Source organism: Panulirus ornatus, chromosome 21 (genome assembly GCF_036320965.1).
Source record: "Panulirus ornatus isolate Po-2019 chromosome 21, ASM3632096v1, whole genome shotgun sequence".
In the NCBI taxonomy this organism is placed as follows: domain Eukaryota; kingdom Metazoa; phylum Arthropoda; class Malacostraca; order Decapoda; family Palinuridae; genus Panulirus; species Panulirus ornatus.
Genome location: NC_092244.1, coordinates 12,764,547 through 12,783,881, shown reverse-complemented (window position 1 = coordinate 12,783,881; position 19,335 = coordinate 12,764,547). Strand labels below are relative to the sequence as shown.

General features: G+C 49.5%; 1 protein-coding gene across 1 annotated transcript in view; it reads right to left on the bottom strand.

The window, feature by feature from the left end:
* Window positions 1–19,335, bottom strand: part of Zmynd8 (Zinc finger MYND-type containing 8) — a 427,013-nt gene that overhangs the window by 283,544 nt on the left and 124,134 nt on the right. The window contains exon 2 of the mRNA XM_071675758.1: window positions 16,435–16,520. The gene's annotated coding sequence lies outside the window, so the exon portion shown is untranslated. The remainder of the gene's footprint in view (window positions 1–16,434; window positions 16,521–19,335) is intronic.

The following is a 19,335-nucleotide window of genomic DNA, read 5'->3' as shown; positions in this document are numbered from 1 at the left end:
CTATTCTCCCCTCACGAGCAATCCATGGCCTCCTATCCTCCCCTCACGAGCTATCCATGGCCTCCTATCCTCCCCTCATAAGAGGCCAGGGAGGCCCCTCTTACCCCTGAAGTCTTAAATTCAATCCCGTCCCAATGCCGTCCCCAGGATCCCACCTGTCACACAGCCTGCAACACAGAGACCACGAGGACACAACTGGTTGTCTGCAACACAGAGACCACGAGGACACAACTGGTTGGTTGTCTGCAACACAGAGACCACGAGGACACAACTGGTTGGTTGTCTGCAACACAGAGACCACGAGGACACAACTGACTGGTTGTCTGCAACACAGAGACCACGAGGACACAACTGGTTGTCTGTCTGCAACACAGAGACCACGAGGACACAACTGGTTGTCTGCAACACAGAGACCACGAGGACACAACTGACTGGTTGTCTGCAACACAGAGACCACGAGGACACAACTGACTGTTTATGTGGCCTTCCTGTGACTGGGGTCGGATTTTCTCCTTGGGACCTGGACGTAATGAGCCAGTTACAAACCAGTTAAAGCTGGTAAGTGGTCAGTCTGACGGTAGCGGTACAGTTACAGACTTTTTAAAGCTGGTAATGGGTCAGTCTGGCTGTAGCGGTACAGTTACAGACTGGTTGAAGGTGGTAGGGGGTCAGTCTGGCTGTAGCGGTACAGTTACAGACTGGTTGAAGGTGGTAGGGGGTCAGTCTGGCTGTCCCACACAGGTTCCCCATTTCACCTTTGGTGTGACATCACATCACACGAGAGAAGACTGGTCGAGACACACCTACCCCTCGCCAGGTCCCACACACACACACACACTATATTCATATATATATATATATATATATATATATATATATATATATATATATATATATATATATATATATATAGTAAGAGTGCACATATCCCTGGCTGGTATATTGTTTGTTAAGTCCTCCCTCCGCCCGCCCCCCCGGCGCTGGCACATCCTCTGTGGTTCTTGGTCAATATTTGACAGGAGATCAAACGTATGATCCTGTAAGAAAGAATGAAAGAAAAAATGAAAGAAGAAGAAGAAAAAAAAAGGACTTCCTCATAAACATGCCAATGTTTTCACAGTTTGGCCCGGCTCGACCATAGTGGCCCCAGCCCGGCCATAGTGGCCCCAGCCCGGCCATCGTGGCCCATCCCGGCCACAGTGGCCCAACCCTGGAGGAGAGCGGCAATAAATACGTTTGATCTTGTCAGCCATTGTTTGACGGGTAACTTCTATGTTGCTGTTGTTCTCCTCTGTGTGTGTGTGTGTGTGTGTGTGTGTGTGTGTGTGTGTGTGTGTGTGTGCCCATAATGGCGGGGCCCTGGACCAGCTCTCAACGTCTGAGAACCAATAAAATCTTCAGAAAGGAGTCGCGATCCCCCAGGGCGCTCCTCCAACATGAACAGTTTTCAGAACTCGAGGAAAAGGTCTCCAGGCGGACGACTGTCCGTCCGTGTGTGTGTGTGTGTGTGTGTGTGTGTGTGTGTGTGTGTGTGTGTGTGCGTGTGTGTGTGTGTGTGTGTGTGTGTGTGTGTGTGTGCGTGTATATGTGTGTGTGTGTGTGTGTGTGTGTGTGTGTCAACATGGCTGCCCACACAACAGACCGGGTCTAAATCTTCTCATGGGTTTCGAACTTGGAGCAGCAGGTAATGCTATGTACGCTTCTCTCCCTCTTCTTCTTCCTCCTTCCTTACCCTCAGATCGCATGACTTTCATGACGGAAGTTATATATATATATATATATATATATATATATATATATATATATATATATATATATATATATATATATTATATAAAATGTTGGAAAGGATCACAATTTTGCGCGTGATCAAGATATTCCTATGAGTCCACGGGGGAAATGATGTGATTATTACACGAAAGTGCACTTGGGAACTTATCGTGTTTCATTTTCCCCGTGGACTCATATGAATATATATATATATATATATATATATATATACTTAGAAAAGCAAATGGATTTGTATGTAGCATTTATGGATCTGGAGAAGGCATATGATAGAGTTGACAGAGATGCTCTGTGGAAGGTATTAAGAATATATGGTGTGGGAGGCAAGTTGTTAGAAGCAGTGAAAAGTTTTTATCGAGGATGTAAGGCATGTGTACGTGTAGGAAGAGAGGAAAGTGATTGGTTCTCAGTGAATGTAGGTTTGCGGCAGGGGTGTGTGATGTCTCCATGGTTGTTTAATTTGTTTATGGATGGGGTTGTTAGGGAGGTAAATGCAAGAGTCTTGGAAAGAGGGGCAAGTATGAAGTCTGTTAGGGATGAGAGAGCTTGGGAAGTGAGTCAGTTGTTGTTCGCTGATGATACAGCGCTGGTGGCGGATTCATGTGAGAAACTGCAGAAGCTGGTGACGGAGTTTGGTAAAGTGTGTGGAAGAAGAAAGTTAAGAGTAAATGTGAATAAGAGCAAGGTTATTAGGTACAGTAGGGTTGAGGGTCAAGTCAATTGGGAGGTGAGTTTGAATGGAGAAAAACTGGAGGAAGTGAAGTGTTTTAGATATCTGGGAGTGGATCTGTCAGCGGATGGAACCATGGAAGCGGAAGTGGATCATAGGGTGGGGGAGGGGGCAAAAATTTTGGGAGCCTTGAAAAATGTGTGGAAGTCGAGAACATTATCCCGGAAAGCAAAAATGGGTATGTCTGAAGGAATAGTGGTTCCAACAATGTTGTATGGTTGCGAGGCGTGGGCTATGGATAGAGTTGTGCGCAGGAGGATGGATGTGCTGGAAATGAGATGTTTGAGGACAATGTGTGGTGTGAGGTGGTTTGATCGAGTAAGTAACGTAAGGGTAAGAGAGATGTGTGGAAATAAAAAGAGCGTGGTTGAGAGAGCAGAAGAGGGTGTTTTGAAGTGGTTTGGGCACATGGAGAGAATGAGTGAGGAAAGATTGACCAAGAGGATATATGTGTCGGAGGTGGAGGGAACGAGGAGAAGAGGGAGACCAAATTGGAGGTGGAAAGATGGAGTGAAAAGGATTTTGTGTGATCGGGGCCTGAACATGCAGGAGGGTGAAAGGAGGGCAAGGAATAGAGTGAATTGGAGCGATGTGGTATACAGGGGTTGACGTGCTGTCAATGGATTGAATCAAGGCATGTGAAGCGTCCGGGGTAAACCATGGAAAGCTGTGTAGGTATGTATATTTGCGTGTGTGGACGTATGTATGTACATGTGTATGGGGGGGGGGTTGGGCCATTTCTTTCGTCTGTTTCCTTGCGCTACCTCGCAAACGCGGGAGACAGCGACGAGGTATAAAAAAAAAAAAAAAAAAAAAAAAATATATATATATGTTGTGAAGTGGTGTGTTGTTGCCGCCGCCGGCATGTGTCGCGCTACATATGGATGAGGGGTGTCAGCGTCTCACCAACAGCCCCTCGCTGGAAAAACAACCTGGGAAAACATTTTTTTTTTTTTTCTGGCAATCGCTGGATGACGAAGAGGGTCCTTCACACACCTGACTGCGGCCCAGAAACCGGCTGGGGGGGGCCACAACCCTGGGTGACTGCGGCCACAACCATGAGTGACTGAGGGCCACAACCCTGGGTGACTGCGGCCACAACCCTGGGTGACTGGGGCCACAGCCCTGGGTGACTGCGGCCACAACCCTGGGTGACTGGGGCCACAGCCCTGGGTGACTGCGGCCACAACCCTGGCTGACTGGGGCCACAACCCTGGGTGACTGCGGCCACAACCCTGGCTGACTGGGGCCACAACCCTGGCTGACTGGGGCCACAACCCTGGCTGACTGGGGCCACAACCCTGGCTGACTGGGGCCACAACCCTGGCTGACTGGGGCCACAACCCTGGATGACTGCGGCTCAAAGCAACTGGTAGAGAGAGAGAGAGAGAGAGAGAGAGAGAGAGAGAGAGAGAGAGAGAGAGAGCTGGAGTCACACCACATGACAGGTAATGATGTAATCTGTATGTACGAAAGACACGTTCGCCCACACCTGCATTTTCTTTCCGAAACTTTGGTGGGGGACGAGCGAGGTTGGCCAACTGCTTCAGGAGACTGGCCGCGTGTGTTCATGACGGAGGGAGGGTGTGTGTGTGTGTGTGTGTGTGTGTGTGTGTTAAGTGGACTTTCAGCCCCCCCCCCCCCTTCAGTTAAGGTGGTAACGACCCTTCAGGGCAATGAGAACGACCCTTCAGGACGGTGGCAACGACTCTTTGAGCACGAAGGTACTAACCCTCACGTAATAGGGGCTTTAACCTGGGTCTCGTGCTCAAGGGTCGTACCGTCGTGCTCAATGGTCGTACCGTCGTGCTCAAGGGTCGTACCGTCGTGCTCAAGGGTCGTACCGTCGTGCTCAAGGGTCGTACCGTCGTGATCAAAGGTCGTAACGTCGTACGCAAGGGTCGTACTCTCGTACTCAAGGGTCGTATCGTCGTGCTCAGGGTTGTACTCTCGCGCTCAAGGGTCGTACCGTCGTGCACGAGGTATATAAGAAAAACACAGCGCCTGGTACCTTGCCACACGCCTGGGGTCGTCCGTGCGTGTCCATTTCAACCTAATGGGGTAAAAATCTTTACATAACACCATGAAGATGGGCTGAACTCTTGGGTGACGTCAACATGGACGGACAGACAGACAGACAGACAGACACACACACACGCACAGTGTCCTTAGCATTACTGACCATGAGCCAGCACGGTCCAGCCCGGTGTCGGATCCGCATGAGTTCGATCCTTGGAGTGGGGAGTCGGCCCTCATCCAACCCCAGGTGTTCATCCTCCACCCGGGACTGGACGATAAATGTTGTGTGTGTGTGTGTGTGTGTGTGTGTGTGTGTGTGTGTGTGTGTGTGTGTGCACATCCACAGGGATATAGGTATGGTACAGATATACCAGGTGACTGTGAAATGTTCACGTCTCTCTCTGGGAAGTACATGTGTGTTCTCAGCGTTCACGTCTCTGGGAAGAAGAACGCGTGTGTCCTCAGCATCGAACATTTTCACCAGCTGATGCCCTCCAGCTGGGGGGATGGTAGGTCCAGCTGGGAGAGAAAATGCCCACCAGGCTCAAAATATTCACCATTCTTAAAAGCTCAGTGTCGGAGCCTTCCTTTGACAACCCTCCGAGCTTACAAGGATCTCATCAACTGGGTCTATATACAAATGGTCTTGACCACCATTATCATTAACGGGGCTTCTCATTTCAATCAGCATTTTTTAAATTATTAGAGTTAATATGGAGAGCGAGAGGTTGTCTCTTTGTGTTCCTGATGGACACTACAGCTAAGCGATGTATGGAGATGTGAATGATGAATGACAGTGAGGGAGTGAGTGAGGGAGGGCTGGGTAATGCCTCGAGGGGCAGAGGAGAGGAAGGGCACTACAACGGTCAATCCTCGAGGAGTGGCGGGTCTGCCCACAAGAAAAACTGTGGGAAGCTGCAGCCTGACAACGCGCCTCGGGCCCAAGCCTTTGTGGCCGGGGTACACACACACACACAGAAGCAAGCAGCTCACGAGAGCGTTGTCCTAAAGGATACTCGTAGAGAGAGAGAGAGAGAGAGAGAGAGAGAGAGAGAGAGAGAGAGAGAGAGAGAGAGAGAGAGAGAGAGAGAGAGAGAATTAATGAGACTGAAGCTTTTCATTCCACTCTGGTTACGAGAGAGGTGTGCAGGGTGGATGTGCCAGGGCGATTGACATGGCTGTAGACACGAGACCGGAGCTCAGGATATGACGAAAATTGCCGCTGTACCGGTACACAAACCGGTCCACTGAACACATATGAGGTACAATGTCACGTAAACTACCAGGGACACCAGCCCTGGTACACCATGCTCAGCACATCAGTCCCAGTACACTAGTTCCAGTACACCAATCCCGGTACACCAGCCCCGGTGCACCAGTCCCGGTACACCAGCCCCGGTACACCAGTCCCGGTACACCAGCCCCGGTACACCAGCCCCGGTACACCAGCCCCGGTGCACCAGTCCCGGTACACCAGCCCCGGTACACCGGCCCCGGTACACCAGCCCCGGTACACCAGTCCCGGTACACCAGCCCCGGTACACCGGCCCCGGTACACCAGCCCCGGTGCACCAGTCCCGGTACACCAGCCCCGGTACACCGGCCCCGGTACACCAGCCCCGGTACACCAGCCCCGGTACACCAGCCCCGGTACACCAGTCCCGGTACACCAGCCCCGGTACACCGGCCCCGGTACACCAGCCCCGGTACACCAGTCCCGGTACACCAGTCCCGGTACACCAGTCCTGGTACTATCTCTCTCTCCCTGTAAGCCTGGCCTGTTTGCCTTCCTCCCTACCTTGAGGTAAGCATTTCCCCTCTCCCATACCCGGCGACCACCATGATAACATATCTATAATATAGATAACATTTTTCCCCCACAGCAGAGCGAGGAACCCTTGCCTCTCTTGATCATGAAAATCGCGCCAGCGGATTGGCTCTCGGCCCCCACGAAGGTGAAGAGAATCCGGCCAATAGGAGCTGGGGACGAAGCTATACATACATAAAAAAAAAAGAGAGATATCTGAATATAGAAATTTCATTATAGATTTAGCATTACTGAAAATCCCTGTAGCATTGCGATTGCATGTTGTATCTACGTGGCTTACGTTGTGTACGTCATGCATGGGTGGGGCGTGAGGGGGGTTAGCCAGTGCTCATCTATACTGATTTCAATTCAATGTTGAATTCGAGTATGTGTTCTAGAGAAGGGAAGGTCAAGTGTGAGCTATGAGGGGGGAGATGTGAGACACAAGTGTGAGCTATGAGGGGGAGATGTGAGACACAAGTGTGAGCTATGAGGTGGAGATGTGAGACACAAGTGTGAGCTATGAGGTGGAGATGTGAGACACAAGTGTGAGCTATGAGGAGGAGATGTGAGACGCAAGTGTGAGCTATGAGGGGGAGATGTGACACACAAGTGTGAGTATGAGGTGAAGATGACACACAAGTGTGAGCTATGAGGGGGAGATGTGAGACACAAGCGTGAGCTATGAGGGGGAGACGTGAGACACAAGTGTGAGCTATGAGGGGGAGATGTGACACACAAGTGTGAGTATGAGGTGAAGATGTGACACACAAGTGTGAGCTATGAGGGGGGAGATGTGACACACAAGTGTGAGCTATGAGGGGGAGATGTGACACACAAGTGTGAGTATGAGGTGAAGATGTGAGACACAAGTGTGAGCTAAGAAAGGGGGATGTGACACACAAGTGTGAGCTCAGTGTGTGAGCTGGAACGAGATAAGGACAGTGTGAACTACAAAAAAAAGGGGAATCAGAGATCTCAGTGTGAGCCGAGGAGAACACGATGACGAGACTAGTACGATTAGTATCACGAGTCTAGGAGAGAGAGAGAGAGAGAGAGAGAGAGAGAGAGAGAGAGAGCACTAGCTAGAGCGAGTGTGTGTGTGTGTGTGTGTGTGTGTGTGTGTGTGTGTGTGTGTGTGTGTGTACAGAGGAAGCAGAGAAGAGAAGGAAGAAATGCTTTTGTGAGAAGCATCAGCCCGCTCGACGGAGGGCGAGCTGAAGGAGGTCGGTCGTGAGCTGAAGGAGGGAGGTCGACCACTCAGGAAATCACGGCGACGAACAGATCAGTCAACAACAAAACAAAAACACACACACACCGCCGCCACGAACGCCATCTGACCCACAACCTTGTAACTTGTGGACGGAGACGTGTATACGGAGCATGCGCAAGGCAGAACGAAGATGACGATTACTCAAGGAAAATCACACGGAACGTGCCTTCTGTAAAAGACGGAAGCACAAAGTATCACCCATGACACATATCTGTCATGTCTGTCCTTTAAGGTTCGAGAGGACAGGTAACGCTCCGTTCACGGTATCACACAACGGCTGTGGATCAACCCTCGTGCTGAAGTCTATCCCAACAGGAGGATGATGAAGGCCTGACATGGCTGGTGGGTGAGGATTCTGTGGTCAATAATAATAATAAGAAGAATGATCTAGGTTAACTGCTTTATACGAGGCCAGTGTGGCAAATAGGCAGGATAGAGTCGAAGAAATTAAACTCTACAACGTCCACAAAACTTGTGGCAAACTCTATATAGTTTAAAATCGGCATTTATATTTTTTTTTATCTGTCAAATTGCTCATTGAACAAATCGTTATACACACACACACACACACACAAAAGCCACAGCGTCTTTCTTCTTCGTGTCTTACGACCAGTTACAGAGAGCAGCTTGAAGCTTGAGGGTAAAGGGAATTATTAAGCAAATAAAGAGTTGTAACTTTTATAAATGTATGCAGACAAGGAACATGAATTAATGTGAACATATACAATGTTTCAGAGGGCCGTAGTCCCCCCTCATGCAGAAGAATAGTCCCTAAGTGAGTGAAGCTTTAAGCTTAACGACCCGTCTGTGGGGCCTAGCAAAACCCCTAATTAAAATCGTCTTGGCGTTAGCCAGAACCAAAGTCCCAGAGTGAAGCATCAAGTGTGGAGGTCCCCCTTGGGGGTTTGGAACCCGTAAAACCCGATTAGAATACTTTGGTCTTAGTGAGAATGAAAAAGTCCCAGAGTGAAGCATCAAGTGTGGAGGTCCCCTTGGAGGTCTGGAACCCGTAAAACCCGATTAGAATACTTTGGTCTTAGGGAGAAGAAAAAGTACCAGAGTGAAGCTAAAAAGTTTGAGGACCTGTGCGCCCTCCTCAAAACCCGATCAAAATGGTCTGGTGTGAGCCAGAACAGAAGGAAAAAAGAAAAAAAAGGGTGGAGGAAACTTTATAAACTTGGACGACACACGGGCCCCCCCTCAAAAGCAGAACAAGATCGTCTCGTGTTCGCTAAAATCAGAGTCCCAAAGTGAAGCTTTGCTCTGATGACCCTTGGCGTCAGCATAAGCTGAATCAAAGCGTACGGTGTCCACCAGCGTTAAATTCAGAAAGTGAGGTTATATTCTGATGACCCGTGGAGCCCAAACTGAAGCTCTGATGACCCGTGGAGCCCAAACTGAAGCTCTGGTGACCCGTGGAGCCCAGAAAAGAAAAATTATCTGGCGTCGGCCAGAATACAACTCCCAAAGTGAAGCTTTACTTTGAGACTTCAAAGAGTGGGCAAAAGCTTAATGAAGTTTTACTTTGAGATTTCAAAGAGCGGGCAAAAGCTTAATGAAGTTTTACTTTGAGACTTCAAAGAGCGGACAAAAGCTTAATGAAGCTTTACTTTGAGACTTCAAAGAGCCGGCAAATGAAGCTGTACTTTGATACCTCAAAGAGCCCGCTAAAGCTTTATAGAATCGTCAGGCGTCAGCCAAGTAAAAATTCCCAAAGTGAAGCTTTAATATTAAGCTTTAATGATCCCGGACAAAAAAAGATTGAATTAGATCGTCTGGCGTCGTTCAAAATCTAATTCCCAGATTGAAGCTTGACCTTGATGATCCTAAGGTCGATCACCTGGGTATAATATCACTGCCACACAGTCCCTAGTGACAGTAGGCCACTCGACGGAGTCGAGTTGGAGAGGTCGATCATTATGTAGACCAAGGACCAGCTGGGAGAGAGAGAGAGAGAGAGAGAGAGAGAGAGAGAGAGAGAGAGAGAGAGAGAGAGTCGAGTGTGTAGCTCAGTTGCCATCAATGTATCGACCTCATGAGTCATGTGGGGGTCATAAAAGCGACATCCCACCGTGCTCGCAGGCGTCAATTTACGTGAAAACTTAATGGAAAAAGACACACACACACACACTTACAGACGGACAGCCAGTGTTCTTCTCACGGGCGCCCCTATGTCCACCCAAGGCCGGACACCTTGCTACTGCGGACACTCGATTATAACGACTCATCTTCCCCCCCCCCCAACTCCCCCTTACAAAGGGGGACAGCTAGCTGGTCCCATCCTCCCCCACCACAACCCCAACACACACACACACACACACACACACACACACACACACACACACACACACATACACACACACACACACACACACACAAAAAGGCTTTTATGGGGCAAGAGCTTAAGTTTACAAGTGTCATTTAAAGTTCTGTTGCCAATCGTTGGAGAAGTCTATAGTAGGTTTGATTCTCTCTCTCTCTCTCTCTCTCTCTCTCTCTCTCTCTCTCTCTCTCTCTCTCTCTCTCTCTCTCAACATTCCAGGGCCGTCATGAGGCGAAACAAACTGCGCTGAAAAGTGTTTGAAAAGTTTCAAAAGAGCCAAAGTTAAAGTTTGTTCCACGAAGTTATAAACCATCCGGACTCGAGGAGTTAACTTCGGCCGCCGGGGTCGAGATGTTTCTTAACTTCGGCCAGTGAGTCAAGCGTCCTTAACTTCGGCCAGCGAGTCCAGGTGTCTTAACTTCGACCAGCGAGTCCAGGTGTCCTAATTTCGGCCAGCGATCAGGGCATCCTAACTTCGGCCAGCGAGTCAAGGTGTCTTAACTTCGGCCAACGACTCAACTCTCCGTAACTTCGGCTAGCGATCAGGGCGTCCGTCCGTCCTAACTTCGGCCAGAGAGTCAGGACGGCCCAACTCAACAATAACTGTCAGACTCAAGACCGTAAATGTCCTCTTTATAACCTTGTCTGATCTGGGTCATGTCTTATAAAATCGAGGACCATGGGGGTCTATCCCTACACACACACACAGGACCATGAGGGTCTCTTCCCCACACACAGGACCATTAAGGGCCCTTCTCCACACACAGACACACACACACACAGGACCATGAGGGTGTCTTCCCTACACACAGGACCATTAAGGGCCCTTCTCCACACACAGACACACACACACACACATACACACACACACACACACACACACACACACAGACACACACACACACAGACACACACATACACACACACAGACACAGACACACACACAACACACACACACACACACACACACACACACACGTACGTGAGTACAATGTCCAGGTTTAGACAACATTGATTACAGATGACTAACTAAAGGTGATATAAAGGGTTGGCACAAGTGCCAGCTGCTGCTGCTGCTGATGTTTTGATGGAGGTGAGGGTGGGTCAGGGTGGGCAACAGTCCTCGGGTGGGTCGTAGTGGGCACCAGACCTGAGGTGGGTCGTGGTGGGCATCAGACCAGGGGTGGGTAAGGATGGGCACCAGACCTGGGGTGTGATGGGTCGTGGTGAGCACCAGACCTGGGGGTGTGGTGGGTCGTGGTGGGCACCAGACCTGGAGGTGTGGTGGGTCGTGGTGGGCACCAGACCTAGTGGTGTGGTGGGCACCAGACCTGGGGGTGTGGTGGGTCGTGGTGGGCAGTGGACCTGAACGAAGAAGAACATGAAGCAGATGATGATGTCTTCTGTTCCTTGAGAGAGAGAGAGAGAGAGAGAGAGAGAGAGAGAGAGAGAGAGAGAGAGAGAGAGAGAGAGAGAGAGAGAGAGAGAGGTGGCCACGTATTCGTGTAGGCGGCTATATGGCTTCATCATGACTCCAGCTCCTCCCTCATGACCCGTCCACACACCAACCAAGTGTACGTACCTACCTACGAGTACCTTCCTACCTGCCTACGTTTACATAGATCAGATCTTATATATATATATATATATATATATATATATATATATATATATATATATATATATATATATATATATATGAAGGAACAGAGAAGGGGGCCAAGTGAGGATTTCCCTCGAAGGCTCAGTCCTCTGTTCTTAACGCTACCTCGCTAACGCGGGAAATGGCGAATAGTATGAAAGAAAGAATAAATTGATAAATGTATATATATATATATATATATATATATATATATATATATATATATATATATATATATATATATATATTAGTGTTTTATCATGATAAGCAAATTGGCATCACCTGTATAACACCTTATAATTTCTTGTGTCTGTCTGTCTGTGTGTGTGTGTGTGTGTGTGTGTGTGTGTGTGTGTGTGTGTCTGTGTGTGATATCATCATAAGCAGTATTGTTCCCTGTGAAATATGTGATCTTAATACTGGGGGGCCACAAAGGAGGGAGGAGAGCGGGGAACAATTAATTCATTTTGTTTAAAAAACAAAATCCAGAACAGTGTTTCTGGTTTAACTTTATTGTTTATCATCCCCTTTCGTTATTCTCCCCATGAGAATTATCTCATTTATCAAATCATTTGGGCAATACGTAGAACACACACACACACACACATACATAAACACGCAATCCCAGGTGACAAGGTTTTTTTTTTTCTGTTGTAACACACGTATGTTGTTACTATGGCCAGGTTCACACGTCCCAGGCCAACCTGGACAACCATACCTCCCTAAGGGGAGGCCATATTGACGTATTCCCTGTGTGTCGTAGAGATGGGGGACTAAAAGAGGGAGGAGGGAGCTGGGGGGGCGCGGGCGAGCTGAAAATCCCTCCCCTCCCGTTTCTAATTTTCCAAAAGAAGGCACAGAGGAAGTGGGGGGCGCCCCAAGTGAGAACATTCCCTCTGAGGCTCAAGTCCTGAGTTCTTAACGCTACCTCGCTAGCGCTGGGAAATGGCGAATATGTATGAACAAGAGGAAATGTTAGTGTGTGAGAGCTGGTGGTGAGTGGGGGTCTGCGACACATCCTGCAGGAGACATATTATACATGTTGGTCTTGGTGAGAACACTTAGGTTACAGGCGCCGTGGGTAGGATCTGATCATCCACTTATGGTTAGGGTTACAGGCGTCGTGGGTAGGATCTGATCATCCACTTATGGTTAGGGTCAGGCGTCGTGGGTAGGATCTGATCATCCACTTATGGTTAGGTTCAGGCGTCCTGGGTAGGATCTGATCATCCACTTATGGTTAGGTTCAGGCGTCGTGGGTAGGATCTGATCATCCACTTATGGTTAGGGTCAGGCGTCGTGGGTAGGATCTGATCATCCACTTATGGTTAGGTTCAGGCGTCGTGGGTAGGATCTGATCATCCACTTATGGTTAGGTTCAGGCGTCGTGGGTAGGATCTGATCATCCACTTATGGTTAGGTTCAGGAGCCGTGGGTAGGATCTGATCATCCACTTATGGTTAGGTTCAGGAGCCGTGGGTAGGATCTGATCATCCACTTATGGTTAGGGTCAGGCGCCGTCGGTAGGATCTGATCATCCACTTATGGTTAGGGTCAGGCGTCGTGGGTAGGATCTGATCATCCACTTATGGTTAGGGTCAGGCGTCGTGGGTAGGATCTGATCATTCTTTCACAGGTGGGTGGCCGGCCATGTCCACCAACACGGCGCCACTGGTCCGTAGATGTATTATACAGTGGGCTTCGATCCTCTTTTGTTTCAGAGGTAATTTTTCCCAGATATTTTTTTTTCGCTGTGACACACACCGCCGCCGCCACCACCACTACTCTCTCTCTCTCTCTCTTTAGGGAGAATACCTGGTTGATCAATCATATCAATATCACCTCTACATCTTTTTGCACTGGTTACTTCACGAACACGAGAGAACACACACACACGTACGTACGTGCTCCCCCCCCAACTCTCCCAGAAGGCTGGAAAACTATATAAGTCACCCAGACATTTTCAACCACAGTGTTGGCGAGGTACAATCAACAGTACGCGTTCAGCCTGATGCGAGATAGCACTGTCTGTCCGCCGCTGGCGAGATTAAATTAGACTGGATCTGTTTAAGGCGAACGAGGAACACGAGTAGAGGAGAGGGGCCCCCCTCCGCGGCTTACGATATACTGGGGCAATATCCTAACCCTAAGCACGACGGTACGACCCTTGAGCACGACGGTACGACCCTGGAGTACGACGGTACGACCCTGGAGCACGGCGGTACGACCCTGGAGCACGACAGTATGACCCTGGAACACGACGGTACGACCCTGGAGCACGACGGTATGACCCTGGAGCACGACGGTATGGCCTTTGAGCACAACCGAGTGGGCCTTTCAGCACCGGTACGACCACCCTTGAGCACGACGGTACGACCCTTGAACACAATCGAGTGCGCCTTTCAGCACCGGTACGACCACCCTTGAGCACGACGGTACGACCTTTTGAGCACAACCTTAGGGCCTTTCAGCACCGGTACGAGTACCATTGAGCACGACAGTACGACCCTTGAGCACAACCGAGTGCGCCTTTCAGCACCGGTACGACCACCCTTGAGCACGACTGTACGACCTCAGCCTTTCAACACCGGTACGACCACCCTTGAGCACGACGGTACGACCCTTGAGCACTAAGGGGTAAAACCTTGGCTATGATAACCTAGCCTTTGACCTGATCCTTATCCTCCAGTTTAAATGTCACTCTACCACACCCAAAGGGTCGTACCACCGTACCCAAAGGTTGTACCGTCGTACCCAAGGGTCGTACCGTCGTACCCAAGGGTCGTACAGTCGTACTCAAGGGTAGTAGTACCGTCGTACTCAAGGGTCGTACCGTCCTACCTTCAGATGTGAAGAGCGGGTAAGACTGCAAAGACGGGTTGAACAACGACAATACTGATCTCTATGAGCAAGGCAGGAACATACAACGCTATAATTCAGAATGGGCGAAGACCTAAAGAAAATGGGAGCAAATTATAAAATACGCACCTCAAATGGTATTTCACAATAAGATGGGCAAAATAAATACCTTATTATCTCGTATCTCTCCTCTACTAAATCTTTCGTACCTTCTGCACTAAAACCATGCCTCACAAAACATCCGGGATGGCTTACGAAATAACACGAATCATTCGTAGATGCGTTATTTCCATCATAAATCACTCCAAGTATAGACAATACGTGATTTAAATCCAAGAAGCTGTACTTCAAGAGTATTTTAAGTCATCAAATCAATACTTACATGTACGACACATGAAGTAAATCATAATACTTGATCTCCACATGTGTTTAATGACGTCGACGTAATATAACACTAGCAAAAAAAAAAAAAAACCGTTTTAGTCAACCAGTTCATGAAGGATGGATGCTTTGGGCCAGGGATGACAGAAAACGCAACAGCAGCGTCCCTAAATGCAGACTTCTAAGACCTAATTTGTTTTTCTGGCCACGTCCTTTTCCCTCTTCTTGGCCCACTGGCCTGGCCTGGCCTGGCCTCTATAGATAGCTGTTGGCAACAAACTTCCATCACAGAGGCCAGCCATGTGTACACTCTTACAAAAATGAATAAATAAATAAATAGATAAATAAATAAATAAATAAAGATCTTAAGGTTTATGGTGTTGTGGCCATAGCGAAGTTTGTGATGTGGCCATGGCGAGGTGCGTGTTGCTGTGGCCACAGTGAGGTTCGTGCTCTTGTGGCCACAGTGAGGTTCGTTTGGGTGTGGCCATAGAGGTTAGTTTAAGTGTGGCCATAGTGAGGTTCGTTTGAGTGTGGCCATACTGAGGCTCGAGTTGGTGTGTCCATACTGAGGTTCGTGTTGGTGTGGCCACAGCAAGGTTCGTTTGGGTGTGGCCAGAGTGAGATTCGTGTTGTGGCCACAGTGAGGCTCGTGTCGGTGTGGCCATAAGGATGTGTGTGTGGGAGTGAATACAGGGAGTAACGCCACTACTGGCAACAACAACCCCCCCCCCAGCTCATTAACTACATAATCCGCCATAATGACCAACCATCGCTGTTAACAAGGCATTTAAACACACGTTACGACGCTGTTCAGTTTAATCACAAAATGACAACGGTGGTCCAGTGTTTACTGCTCCATCCAGTGTGCGATGTGGGAGGGAGGGAGGGAGGGAGAGAGAGAGAGAGAGAGAGAGAGAGAGAGGGGGGGGGGGGGGGAGGTGAGAGGAAGGGAGAGTGCGGGAAAGAGAAGACGAGAGGGAGGTGCTCATATCTCCCTGGACCTGGGAGAGCGAGTCCTGAGTCAAACCCTCAAACGAAATAAAGAAGGTCTATTGATCACCAGAGACACGAGTCAAATCAAAATCTAACATAAACATACGAAAAACAAGCAACAAAACACACGAGGCACCAACAGGAAGATGATAATAAAAAAAAACTGTCGGATAATCAAATGAAAATCAAATTACATTATGTGATTAATCAGAGAAAACTCATAGACTGAACTCACCTGTCTTGGGGGCTACTGACTGAACCACTGGGTACTGACCGACACACAAGGTGACTCATGAGTGATGAATAGTGATGAGTAACGGTGATGAGTTGTGAGGGTCTTGTGACTATCATTCATGTGTGATGAATTGTGAGGGTCTTGTGACAAACCTTCAGGGGTGATAGGGTGGTGGGATGAGTTGTGAGGACCTTGCGACTTACCTTCACAAGTGATGAGTTTTGAAGACCTTGTGACTTATCCTCATAAGGGATAAGTTGTGAGGGCCTTGTGATTTACCTTCATAAGTGACGAGTCGGTGTGATGAGTTGTGAGGGCTTCGTGACTTACCTTCACAAGTGACGAGTTGGTGTGACGAGTTGTGAGGAGCTTGTGACTTACCTTCATGTGATGAGTTGTGAGGGGCCTTCAGAGGTGATGCGTGGGCTTCATGTCATATTCATCACCACACACCACGGGCAACACTCCTGCGAAATACGAGTGTTGTCATCACTACAATACTGTCGTCACGCTATCGCCACATCATCACTACAGTATCCCTTCATCATCACTACAGTATCCCTACACCATCAATACAGTGTCACCACACCATCACAACAGTAACCCCACATTATCACAACAGTAACCCCACATCATTGTTACATTATCCCCCACATTGTCACTACATTATCCCCCACATTATCACTACATTATCCCCTACATCATCACTACATTATCCCCCACATCATCACTACGTTATCCCCCACATCATCACTACATTATCCCCCAACCCACATCATCACTACGTTATCCCCCTCATTATCACTACAGTATCACCACACCATCACTATACCGTCAGTGTCAACACTACCACCACCACACTACACTACAAACTTCACCACAACCAGCAGAGTCAGACTTCCCCAAAACTGTGAACCATACAGCGAATTGAAGCAATAAAATCCCTGTTCGAGCCATGTGAAGCATCGACTCGAACCATGTGAACCACCAATATACGGCCAATAAAAATTCCTGAATGCATAACGGAGGTGATAGACAGCGTCCAGGGAAGCCATATTGTGCCCGAGTCAACCCGGGGGGAGTAAACAACAACGTCTCTGGCTAATGTTTACCAACAGAACGAGTGTGTCAACAAACGGTGCTCCGAGTGGATTGCCACACTCTTAAGGCTTCGAAGCCTTGGCGGGGAAAAGGAAAGCCTTCCTTACCCTCTAAATACATATACAAACACTGGCAAAGTTATCTGGGATCTGTCATATGTGTCACAGTGCAGGGCCCTGTATAGCTCAACATGTGTACACTATGTGGACTTATTGTGTACTTTGTGTGTACATCTGTACAACAGACGGACGGACTGTGGTACATCTGTGCTGACACTTCACATCCCCCCCCCCCCGTCCCCCAACCTCCAAGCTGAGTCTCCGCAGCAACCATCAGCGTCAGGAGCGACTGACATTGTCCTGGACTTGACAAGTCACTATGGCAACCACTGGCGAGGGGGAACACCCAACACCCGGCCACGAGTTCTGAAGTTTGTGGTGTTAGGTGTGGCAGGGCCAGCCAGGGGTGTGGCACGGCCAGCCGGGGGTGGGTCAGGGCCAGCCGGGGTGGGGCAGGGCCAGCCGGGGTGTGGCAGGGCCAGCCAGGGTGGGGCAAGGCCAGCCGGGGTGGGTCAGGGCCAGCCGGGGGTGGGTCAGGGCCAGCCGGGGTGGGTCAGGGCCAGCCGGGGTGGGTCAAGGCCAGCCGGGGTGGGGTAGGGCCAGCCGGGGTGTGGCAGGGCCAGCCAGGGTGAGTCAGGGGCCAGCCAGGGTGGGGCAGGGCCAGCCTTGGTGGAGCAGGGCCAGCCTTGGTGTGGCAGGGCCAGCCAGGGTGGGGCAGGGCCAGCCAGGGTGGGTCAGGGCCAGCCTTGGTGGGGCAGGGCCAGCCTTGGTGGAGCAGGGCCAGCCTTGGTGGGGCAGGGCCACCCGGGGGTGGGGCAGGGCCAGCCGGGGTGGGGCAGGGCCAGCCGGGGTGGGGCAGGGCCAGCCAGGGTGAGGCAGGGCCAGGGAAGGACCCAGTGTGGCCACAATGTGGGCTTTTTGTCTCTCTCTCTCTCTCTCTCTCTCTCTCTCTCTCTCTCTCTCTCACACACACACACACACACACACACACACACACACACACACGTATACGAGAGGAGGATGTCTCAGGCCACATCTAAAGAAGACGATCATTGGAAAACTTGTGTCCGTGTGTTGCCAGTCAACACAGGAAGCAACACACGTCCTGTACACTCCACTGACCAAACAGCACTAAGAACGCACCAGCCTGGAAACACAAGTCTTACTGGAAAGTAAAAATATTGTGCTTTTAACCTACGCGTCTTTGATCAATAGCACCGACGACGCGTCTCATTATAATCCCAAGTATACATCAGCGTGTATAGTAATACCAGATGTATTTTCAGTTCCCAGTAAAGGCGTAGAGAGGGGGGGGGGGGGAATAGATGTATATCTTGGATGTATATATGATCCAGCTCATGGTACAGTGTGTTATGTGAAGTAGCGAGAGGAGGCGGAGTACGTAACAACAGAAGTGGTCGTTCGACCCTAGACCGCGACGGTACGACACTTGAGCACGATGATACGGCCCTTGAAAAAGGAGGGGACGACCCTTGAGGACGATGGGACTAGCCTTTGCGTATGATGAACTGGCCTTTGGCCTAACTAAACCTTGAAGGTCCCGGCTACATTATAGTTGGTACGCAATCGCATCCAAGGCTCGTACCGTCGTACGTGCTCCTGGGGTCGTACCGTCGTACCCTGGGGTCGTACCGTCGTGCTCCAGGGTCGTACCCTCGTGCTCCAGGGTCGTAACGTCGTGCTCCGGGGGCTACACAGCGTTATGACCCGACGACCAAACACAAAACAAAAACAATATATATATATATATATATATATATATATATATATATATATATATATATATATATATATATATATATGAGAGTGTTGTAGCATGGCTGACAATCCCCCCCCCCCCCCCACAGCAGGGGCTTGATTGACGCTGCTCCACCAGCGGCTGACATCGAGAGAGAGAGAGAGAGAGAGAGAGAGAGAGAGAGAGAGAGAGAGAGAGAGAGAGAGAGTACACATTGTTCGTGTGAGCTGTGGCCATTACAGTTGTGTGCGTGGCCCCTAATGGGCGCATCTGTTGGCCACACACAAAAACACAATATCCCATCCCTTAAAAACGACGCCGCCCGACCCTTCCCCAAAACGCGTGTGTGGAATTCATTTTTAA